This window comes from Lampris incognitus, chromosome 20, assembly GCF_029633865.1.
Source record: "Lampris incognitus isolate fLamInc1 chromosome 20, fLamInc1.hap2, whole genome shotgun sequence".
NCBI lineage: Eukaryota > Metazoa > Chordata > Actinopteri > Lampriformes > Lampridae > Lampris > Lampris incognitus.
In genome coordinates, this window is record NC_079230.1 from 25,967,237 (window position 1) to 25,977,236 (window position 10,000).

A 10,000-nucleotide genomic window follows, 5' to 3' on the forward strand; every position below is an offset into this window, starting at 1 on the left:
ATGAGTGTGCTACCCTACATAGCAACCAGCAGGGGGAAAAAAAGCCAGTTAAGCCACTAGTTTTTACCTCGCATAGCAACCAGCAAGGGGGGGGAAAGCCAGTTAAGCCACTAGTTTTTACCCTGCATAGCAACCAGCAAGGGGGGGGAAAGCCAGTTAAGCCACTAGTTTTTACACAGGCTGTTAAAAGGGCAGTTACACGGTCAGACACACACACTCGCACACACACTCGCACACACACTCGCATGCTAAAAGGGACGTTTTAATCCCTTGAAGGGTGTCTTTGAGGCCAGCTCTGTGGATCCCTGTGAGGCAGGAGGCTCGGCTAGTAATTAGCATTGTCTGCCTGGGAAACAGAGACAGCAGTTCAGCATTACAAAGGACACGTGGTAGCGAACGGGCGCAGGAGGGAGGGGAGCGGGCCGGGAGGGAAGTGGGCGATGAAGGGGTATCATTACAGGCCTATTTGCAAGCGGCGGCAGAGAGGAGCGACGGCGGCGCGAGAGTTGGAGGGTGAAGACGGGAGGTGCGTTCGGCGGGTGAGAGCGAGAGTCGGGAGGATGGGAACGAGGGCGATATGATGGGGGGGGGGGTGAGAAGAGATTCTATAGTGGAAAATAAAAAAAACAAATGAAGAGATTCGGGCCTAATGCAGTTTGATGCACGTCCCTGTGTCTGTCTGTACTGACGCTGCATAATGAACCGAATGAACCCTCGCCGGAGGAGGAAAAACTCAGTCTTCCACTCTCACTCCACTTTGCCATTCAATTTCATTATTCCACCTTTAATTGCCCGTCCAATTTGGGACTATAGCATGCCTTGATTAAAATGGACACCATTTAATACCCTCCCCCTCAACCCCCACCCCCTTAAAATGAACACACCTTGAGGATGGAATAATTAAAGCAGCTGGGAGATAAGATTCATATCATCCCTCTCTGACTCCCTTTCCTGTAGATTGGATGTGCTCTAAAGAGAGAGAGAGAGAGAGAGAGAGAGAGAGCGAGGGGCAAGAAAGCGAGAGAGTGCAATAGGGCAGGACGACGACAGAAAGAGAGAGAGGGAGAGAGCAAAGGGGCAGGACAATGGCAGAGAGAGAGAGAGAGTGAGGGGGAGAGAGAGAGCGAGGAGATAGAGCAATAGGCCAGGACAATGACAGAGAGGTAGTGAGGGGTAGAGCAGTAGAGAGAGAGAAAGAGAGAGAGCGAGGGGGGAGAGAGCGAGCGAGACCAGTAGGGCAGGACAACGACAGAGAGAGTGAGTGAGGGGGGAGAGTGGTACAGAGAGAGAGAGAGGGGGAGAGAGCAATAGGGCAGTACAATGGCAGAGAGAGAGAGAGTGAGGGGGGAGAAAGGTAGAGAGAGAGCGAGGGAGGAGAGAGCAATGAGGCAGGATAATGGCAGCGAGAGAGAGAGAGTGAGGGGGGAGACAGGTAGAGAGAGAGCGAGGGAGGAGCGAGCAATAGGGCAGGACAGCAGAAAGGTGGTAGTGGCGTGAGATAACGGCTGCTGGTCAGGTGAGCTGACATCACTATAAAACCAAAACGGAGGAGTCAAACTTGCGGCACAACGGCGGCAGCGCTCGAAGCAGAGCGTGGCTCCTCCCACGTGTCCATGGTGGGAAGCGCTGAAGGGTAAACGGGAGGCGGAGAATGTGGGCGGGGGAGCCGCGGTGACTTTGCGTGTGTCCAGCGGCGCCCTGGGGAGAAGTCTATTTAAGGAAAGGGACGGACGGCAGACTCTCTCGCTCTTTCTAAACCCTCGCCAAGACATCAGGAGTGAGAAGTGGGGCAGGACTTTTTCTGTGTCCTCCAAACACACACACACACACACACACACACACATGTGCACGCACACGTGCACGCCGGGTGTGTGCCGGCAGCAGGTGATGCCCTGGTGCGGGGTATGTGAGGGCGTTGTGGGTGAGGAGGGGCGTCTGCAGTCTGTGCTGCAAAACATGTCGTCGTCACAGCCTGCATGAGCCCGGCGGGGCATTGGAGGCATTTTTAATTAGCGGGAGACGTTTTAACTAATATATGCATGATGCCGAGTCCTTAAAATGATGTGTTGTGCATTGCCTCCTCGTTTGTGAAAAGCGCGTGTGTGTGTGTGTGAGTGTGCAAGGCCGCAAAGGTCAGGGCCGGGTGCATGTGTGTGTTTCCGTCTCTATGTATATTTATGTTTTTTGTGCGTGTTGTGTCACGGTAGCAACCTAGCAACCTGTGTGCGCGGCCGCCTTGTGGGGGCGCCGCGCTCCGCTGTGTTAGCGAGGATGATGAGGCTTGACAACTCTTTAGCGTAGCCATGGAGGAAACACACACACACACACATGTGCGCACATAAATGGCCCACTTCTGCCAACAGCGTGCCCTGCAGCCATCTCACTACTCACACTCTTTCATTCCTACCTACCTACCTCCTCCCCCCACCCCCCCACCCCACCCTTTCCTGCCCCGTCCCAGTCTTAAACGATCAGCGTCACACCTGGCAGCGGGTGTGAAGCGGGGCGAGGCCACGCCGTCCAGCATCCCGCACGGTGATGTACGATCTGTCCTTAAGGCGTCGTGCCGAATTTGAGACGGTCCTGTAATTTGGCCTGTTTTGGATTTTAATGTGGTGTTTTGAACGCCGGGGCGGTACCTTACCGGCTGGTATCGAAGTGCTCGCGAGGTCCGTCCGCTTCCGAGCATCCTCTCCGTCTACAGGGCTGTCTGCCGTTCACCATGACAGATCACATGTATTTCTATGAAGCCTTCGTCCTGGACCAGCATCACCACACTGATAAGTGAGGCCTGGTGTGTGGGTGGGTGTGTGTGTGTGTGTGGGGGGGGGGTGTTCTCCCATTCTCCCACCTTCATCTAGTGTTGTTTATACAAGCCAAGTGAGGGAAAGAGTGGGGTCAGCCACAAATGGCCAGAAAGAGAAGGAGAGAGCGAGAGAACGAGAGCAAGAGAGAGAGATGGAGACAGAGAACACTGGCAGCACCTCTCATCACTCTGGTTATAGTACACACTCACACATGAACACACACACACACACACACACACGCACACTAGTAAACAGGCCCATATGCACATGAATTTGCTTGCAAACACAGTTGCCGTCAGCCCACCCGTTCACCAGTACTGGCAGACTTGTGCAGGAAGGCATTAGTGTAGCTTGTCACTGTAAGTTGTGGGTTTCTTAAGCTTCAACACACTGCGGCCTATCATTTCACTGCATACTGAATACCAGCATAGGACAGAAACTGCCTTTGGTAGTACACTGAAGTGTGAAGTGGTGGTAGCTAACCGTCCGACTGCTAACATATCCAAATATATATATATATATATATATATATAGGCCATCATAAGCATGGGATTATTTATTTTATTGCTGCAGAGTTTGGGCACAGTCTTGCAACCGTCTCGCAGACGCCGTCTCCTAATGCATTGGGGAGCCGGTGAGAGACAGGAGGAGCCCGCGAACATGGCATGCTGTCCAGCTCGGCACATCCAAAGTTAAGGTCTTAAATGGGTCTTCAGACACCGTCAAATAAAGCCGACAGACAGCACTGACCTTTACAAACTGCCATCTGCACCGAGCGAGGGAGGGAGCGGGGCGGAGGGAGGGAGGGAGGGAGGGAGGGAGGGAGAGATGGAAAAATACAGCGCTGAAAGCAACACACGGCTCAGCCTGGCGCTAATTGAAACTTTCTCGGCCTTGTTTGTGATTTGAGGTGAACTCTGGGGAGCAGAGGAGGAAGACGGCATCGTCTGACTTGACTTTCTCTCCCTCTCTCTGTCTCTTTTCACCCGTCTCGTCTCGTTCCTCCGTCAGGTTTACGTAGCGAACTGAGGAACTGCGACAGAAGGGGACCAGCAACAGTTAAAGGGAAGGTTTAAAGGATGGCTATGAGACCAACTATGTTATATGGTCTGGAGACAGTGGCACTGATGAAAAGACAGGAGGAGGAGCTGGAGGTGGCAGAGATGAAGATGATAAGATCTTCGTTGGGAGTGACGAAGAAGGACAGGATTAGGAACGAGTATATTAGAGGGACAACTCAGGTTGGACGGTTTGGAGACAAAGCAAGAGAGGCAAGATTGAGATGGTTTGGACATGTGTGGAGGAGAGATGCTGGTTATATTGGGAGAAGGATGCTGAATATGGAGCTGCCAGGGAGGAGGAGAAGTGGAAGGCCAAAGAGGAGGTTTATGGATGTGGTGAGGGAGGACATGCAGGTGGCTGGTGGGACAGAGGAAGACGCAGAGGACAGGAAGAGATGGAAATGGATGATCCGCTGTGGCGCCCCCTAACGAACCCTAAGTAGTAGTAGTGGTAGTAGTAGTAGTAGTGGTAGTAGTGGTAGTAGTAATAGTAGTAGTAGTAGTGGTAGTAGTAGTAGTAGTAGTGGTAGTAGTGGTAGTAGTAGTAGTAGTAGTAGTGGTGGTAGTAGTAGTAGTAGTGGTAGTAGTAGTGGTAGTAGTAGAAGTAGTGGTAGTAGTGGTGGTAGTAGTAGTAGTAGTAGTGGTGGTAGTAGTAGTAGTAGTGGTAGTAGTAGTAGTAGTGGTAGTAGTAGTGGTAGTAGTTTACATCGTGAATTGAAGTCGTGGGAGAGGTTTTTTTGTACTATTTTTCAAAATACTATGCAGTTAGAGTCTCTGTAACAACAAGTCCATGTCTCAATCTTCTTAGGTGTCCAAACTTGCATCCTGCAAACGTTTTAAGATGCCACTATGGGGGTCCAGGTAGTGTAGCGGTCTATTCCGTTGCCTACCAACACGGGGATCACTGGTTCGAATCCCTGTGTCACCTCTGGCTTGGTCAGGCGTCCCCTACAGACACAATTGGCCATGTCTGCGGGTGGGAAGCCGGATGTGGCTATGTGTCCTGGTTGCTGCACTAGCGCCTCCTCTGGTCGGTCGGGGCGCCTGTTTGGGGGGGGGTGGATAGTGTGATCCTCCCACGTGCTACATCCCGCTGGTGAAACTCCTCACTGTCAGGTGAAAAGAAGCGGCTGGTGACTCCACATGTACCGGAGGAGGCATGTTGGTAGTCTGCAGCCCTCCCCGGCTCGGCAGAGGGACGGCTCGGAAGAGTGGGGTAAATGGCCGGATGCAATTGGGGAGAAAAAACAGGGGGGGGAGGGGGGGAGATGCCACTATGACTGTTTATCCATCAGTTCTTGTTAGTGTATGTGCCACCGGTGTTAAGCAGGGAGCCAGATTAGCATTAGCATTCCTCTGTGTGAGAATAGCTGCTTCGTGTTTGGACAGGGGGGACGTATTGATTTTGTCATAAATTCTGCAGTTTGGAAGCGGTGACGGGCCGGGGCCGGGCCAGGGCCGAGCCGGGCCGGGGCGCTGTGGGTGTGACAGACGTGCAGTTGGCGCGTGAGTTATTTGGTAATGCGTGACGCGTCTTGGCCGGGATGTCTGTGTCAGGTGAGCAGGTGGGGCGGTCACCAATGAAGACAATTAAACACCTCAGAGGCACTGAGCCAAAACCTCCCTCTGTCCCTTATGTCTCTCAAACACCCTCCCTCTCCCTCTCGCCCTCTCTCTCTCTCTCGCTCTCTCTCTCGCTCTCACCATCTGACGGATGATAATTCAGTTGGAGTAGGGGGGTCAGGGCCTGACAGGGAAGGGCATCATCAGTTGCGATAACCATCGCCGGCCACTGGCAGTCGACAACAAGTCAGCGACCGAAAACAGCAACAGACCTGAGGAGAACTTTTCAAAGGCAAAACAAGAGTCCACACTCAGTTCACACACGATGTTGGGGTGTGTGTGTGTGTGTGTGCGTGCATGCACACTTGCAGTTGTGTGTGTGTGTGTGTGTGTGTGTGTGTGTGCGCGTGTGTGTGACAACGCTGAATCAGCAATCAAGATGGAGGGGGGTGCACGCAATGGATTGGGTACACTTTGTACCCGACACAGACACACTGCTTACTCATCCTCACTTGATTCCCCTGTATCCACACACACACACACACACACACACACACACACACACACACACACACACACACACCCTCATCACTCTACTCCTGAAGAGGTCAAAGAGCTCTCAATTCCTCTGGCATCATCTCAAACGCTTGCTAATTACAAGCGGTTGATTGGTATTATTGTAGCCTCTCTAATTGCGAGGATATTCTAGCAGGGGAGAAAAAAAGCACTTCTCTGTCACTTGCACATCCTCAAAGGAGGGATTATAGTCCCAAACTGGAGTAGAGCCCCACAAAAAAAAAAAAAAGGCATTGTGAATAGGGATCGACTGTCAGCCCGGCTAATTATCCTCACTGAAAAGTGCAAGCTTCATTTCGCGGACTTGCGTCAGGGGCAATCATTTGTGGCGACCTCATCCTCGACTTTATGAAAAGAAACATTACATTCATATTATCACCCCCCAAACCCCCCCCCCCACACACACACACACCCCCACCAACCACCACCCCCAGTGCTCCTATTCTCCACAACTCTCCTCAGTGTCGCTCTCGTTTTGACGGCTAATTCCAGCGTCTTCATTTCAGAGGCACGAGCTTAATTCTAATGCATATTAGCGTATTACAAGCCGCTATCCGCCGCTGGAGCCCGCGCGCAACACCCCGGCACGCGGGATAAAACGCGTAAACTCCCACAGCCGCACGGGTCAACGCCCGTAAACATGTGCGCGCGCGCGTTCGCGCGTGGCCTGCCAAGCGCTTCCCCATTTTAGCACTTCCTGTTCCGGACTCCGTTAGGCCCCCCCTTTTTAACTAAGGGTCCGAGTTTAAACAAAATGGACCTCCGCAGTAAATGAAATCCGCCACCTGACACATTAGGTGCAGACTATGCGGCTCCTCGCCCCAATTCGGGAGCGCTGTAAATAGAGCAGCGCGCGGTCAAAGCCAGGGCTCGCGACACGATCGATGCTAACTAGATTAGCGACGGGCTAACGCGGAAGCTGAGGCTACTGCGGGAGCAGCGCGCGCGCTGTCCTCCCCCGTCACGCGGCTCCCCTGCCAACCCGGCAGCGGGGGCGGTGGGGGGGGGGTAATGCGGAGCTGCCCATAAACCATAATCCACTTAGAACTGTAAACACGGAGGAAGGGGTAGGCACTTTTTAGTCGACACACAACGCCCCGGTGTCGCCCATATATCACCTCCCCGTCAGCAGTCTTCACACTGCCGGGCCTGGCGTCCATGCAGACCCGGCACCACCAGGCCCACCCGAGACGACTGACGACTTCTCACCTGCAAATGCTCATTGTGATATTTTTATTTATAGTAATCGTCATCATCTTCATCACTCACCGTGGCTCCTTAACGCCGAGCTGTGACGGGAGCCGACAGCAGCTGTAAAACGCATGCGAGCGTAGTGAAAGGGTGCAGTGATGTTTGCGGAGACACCCTGCGCTTATTTGTTGGCCTTCTGCGGGATTACTGCACAGCATGACAGATAAACAGCCAAGGTTAGAGACAAAGCTTGGTATTTACACAGTTAGGTCCCCGAGCTTTTGGGCCAACAGCTGTGCCTCCTGCCCCTCACTTTGTGACATATGGGTGACTGACGGGGTGTGTGTGTGTAGGTGTGTGTGTGTGTGTGTGTTAGGGTGTTGTTCGTATGTGGGATGGGAGAGATACACATACACCCCCCCCCCATTCAGGCCCTCCACATCTATCATTGGAGGGGGGGGCTCTCCAGCTTCAGGTAGGACTACTTTGCCCTTTGATTTCCCTGGGGGCGGCTGCTTCGGCCTTGCCTTAAAAACCCTCCTTCTCCCAGCCAAACCCAATTAAGCGGCTCAAAACATTTGGACCAGAAGGAGGTCAGTTTGCTTGCTTCATTAGGAGAAAAGTCGTTATATTTGACGTTTTGTTGCAATTCCTCCACAGCTAAACCCAGGCAGGAGAGTTTTGCTCAGACCGCATGTAGCATGAATACCGGTCTTCAGGAAGAAAAAAATTTTTTTTAAAAAGCCAAGGATGTCTGGAAGGTCTGGATCGATGCGTTCGCCAGGTACCTGCTGCAGGAGAGCGCGGCGTGCTGGCCAGTGAGCTAAATTAGCCATGCGGATTCATGTGTAAACACGGGCCTCTGCATTTCTCCAGCCTGTCCGGAGGGAAGGAGCGAGCGCTGGAAAGTCAGGGTTGAAGAAGAAGAAGAAGAAGTGTGCAGAGAGAATTTTAAACAATGTGTCTGCAAATCATCCTGCTCCGTCCCTGATGCAGCACGGTTCATCAGCATCACGGGGACTGCAAACACGCGTCTCGCGTATTTTGTCTGGGGGCTCCAGTTTTAACCCCCCCCCCCCCGTCACTCCTTAAATCAGGAATCAGGAGTGTTTCTTTGTCATTTCATTCCATGCACCTGCACACAGGAAGTGAGAGGACATATCGCCCCCCCCCCCCAGCCCACAGCAGTGCAACACAAAGACAAAAACACACACATCCAAACTACACAAGAACACACACATATATCCAAACTACAAAAAAAAACTACATTAACACACATATATCCAACATATCTGCAACAAAAAAAATCACTGTCCAAGAGAGCGAACGCCAGGATGACTGTCGGAACTGCCGGTCTGCATGGGCTAGCAGTTAGCTTAGCCTGCCCCGCTTCCGCGTCCTGTCAGACCGCCCTCGGTGCTTCCTCACCGGGCACAGCTTCAGGCAGGGCTGCGGTCCCTGGGCCCACAGGACGCAGCAGGCCAAGGTGTGTGTCTATATATGTATATATATATCGTATAACAACGCTTCACACCTGCATTTCTCCCCAATTGTATCCGGCCAATTACCCCACTCTTCCCAGCCGTCCCACCCCCTCTGCCGATCCGGGGAGGACTGCAGACTACCACATGCCTCCTCTGATACATGTGGAGTCGCCAGCCCCATCTTTTCACCCGACAGAGAGGAGTTTCACCAGGGGGATGTAGCGCATGGACGGATCACGCTATTCTCCCCACTCCCCCCCCCCAAACAGGCTCCCCGACCGACCGACCAGAGGAGGTGCTACTGCAGCAACCAGGACACAATACCCACATCCGGCTTTGCACCCACAGACACTGCCAATTGTGTCTGTAGGGAAGGTGCCGGAGGTAACACGGGGATTCGAACCGACATTCCTCCTGTTGCCAGGCAACGGAATAGACCGCCACGCCACCCTGACGCCATACCTGCATTTGTTTTTTTTAATATACAATTCAGCCTAGCCGCAAACCAGGAAGTAGTATGTCACATTCATGAATTGTCTACCTGTTAACATCAGGGGCGGACACCCCCTCTCCCTCCTCCCCCCCCCCCACACACACACTGACCACCACCAAATGACCTCCCAGCGGTGACCCTTGAGTCTGCTCCACCCGCACACGGCGTCACGAGGCGACATCGCCGCACCGTTATTATTCCGTCATTAGCAGAGGGAGCAGCTGCCCCGTCCGGGCCGCCGTGGCACCATCACCGTCGCTGACGGGCCACTAATTGGATGTAGAGAAGGCCGCGTCCATGTTGGACACGTCAGCGACTGCAGTTACTGCTGCGAACCGGCGGCGACTGAGCGTCACAAGCCCTGAAACGCCAGCGACAGCGTTACTGTGGGAGGCGGCGGGGCGGGGCAATTACTCACACCGATATTAACGCCTGGGCATAAACAGATGAGTACATGAAGATGTCTTGGAGGATGGGGGCGTAGTTGGGGAGGGGGGTGGAGGGGGGTGGGGGGTCGTAGAACAGAGAAGGACCCTTTCGTCTCCCTCTCCTCACCTGAAACGCATGGCTTTTCTTTTTTATTTGCCTCTTCTGTTCTCGGTGAGGTTGGAACGGAAGTATTACGCAAACTCCGAAGCACCACAGCCACGCACATGCATGTATACACTACAACTACACACACTCACACAGACATGCATACACACCACACACACACTCACACAGACATGCACAAACACACAATCTCTCTCTCTCTCTCTCTCACACACACACACACACACACACATACATACACTCACACAGACATGCATACACACCACACACACT

The 10,000-nt window shown here is 53.1% G+C and overlaps 1 protein-coding gene across 1 annotated transcript in view; it reads right to left on the reverse strand.

Annotated features, from left to right (window-relative positions):
* The window catches only part of pcdh7b (protocadherin 7b), a 133,276-nt gene that overhangs the window by 42,478 nt on the left and 80,798 nt on the right, over positions 1-10,000 (reverse strand).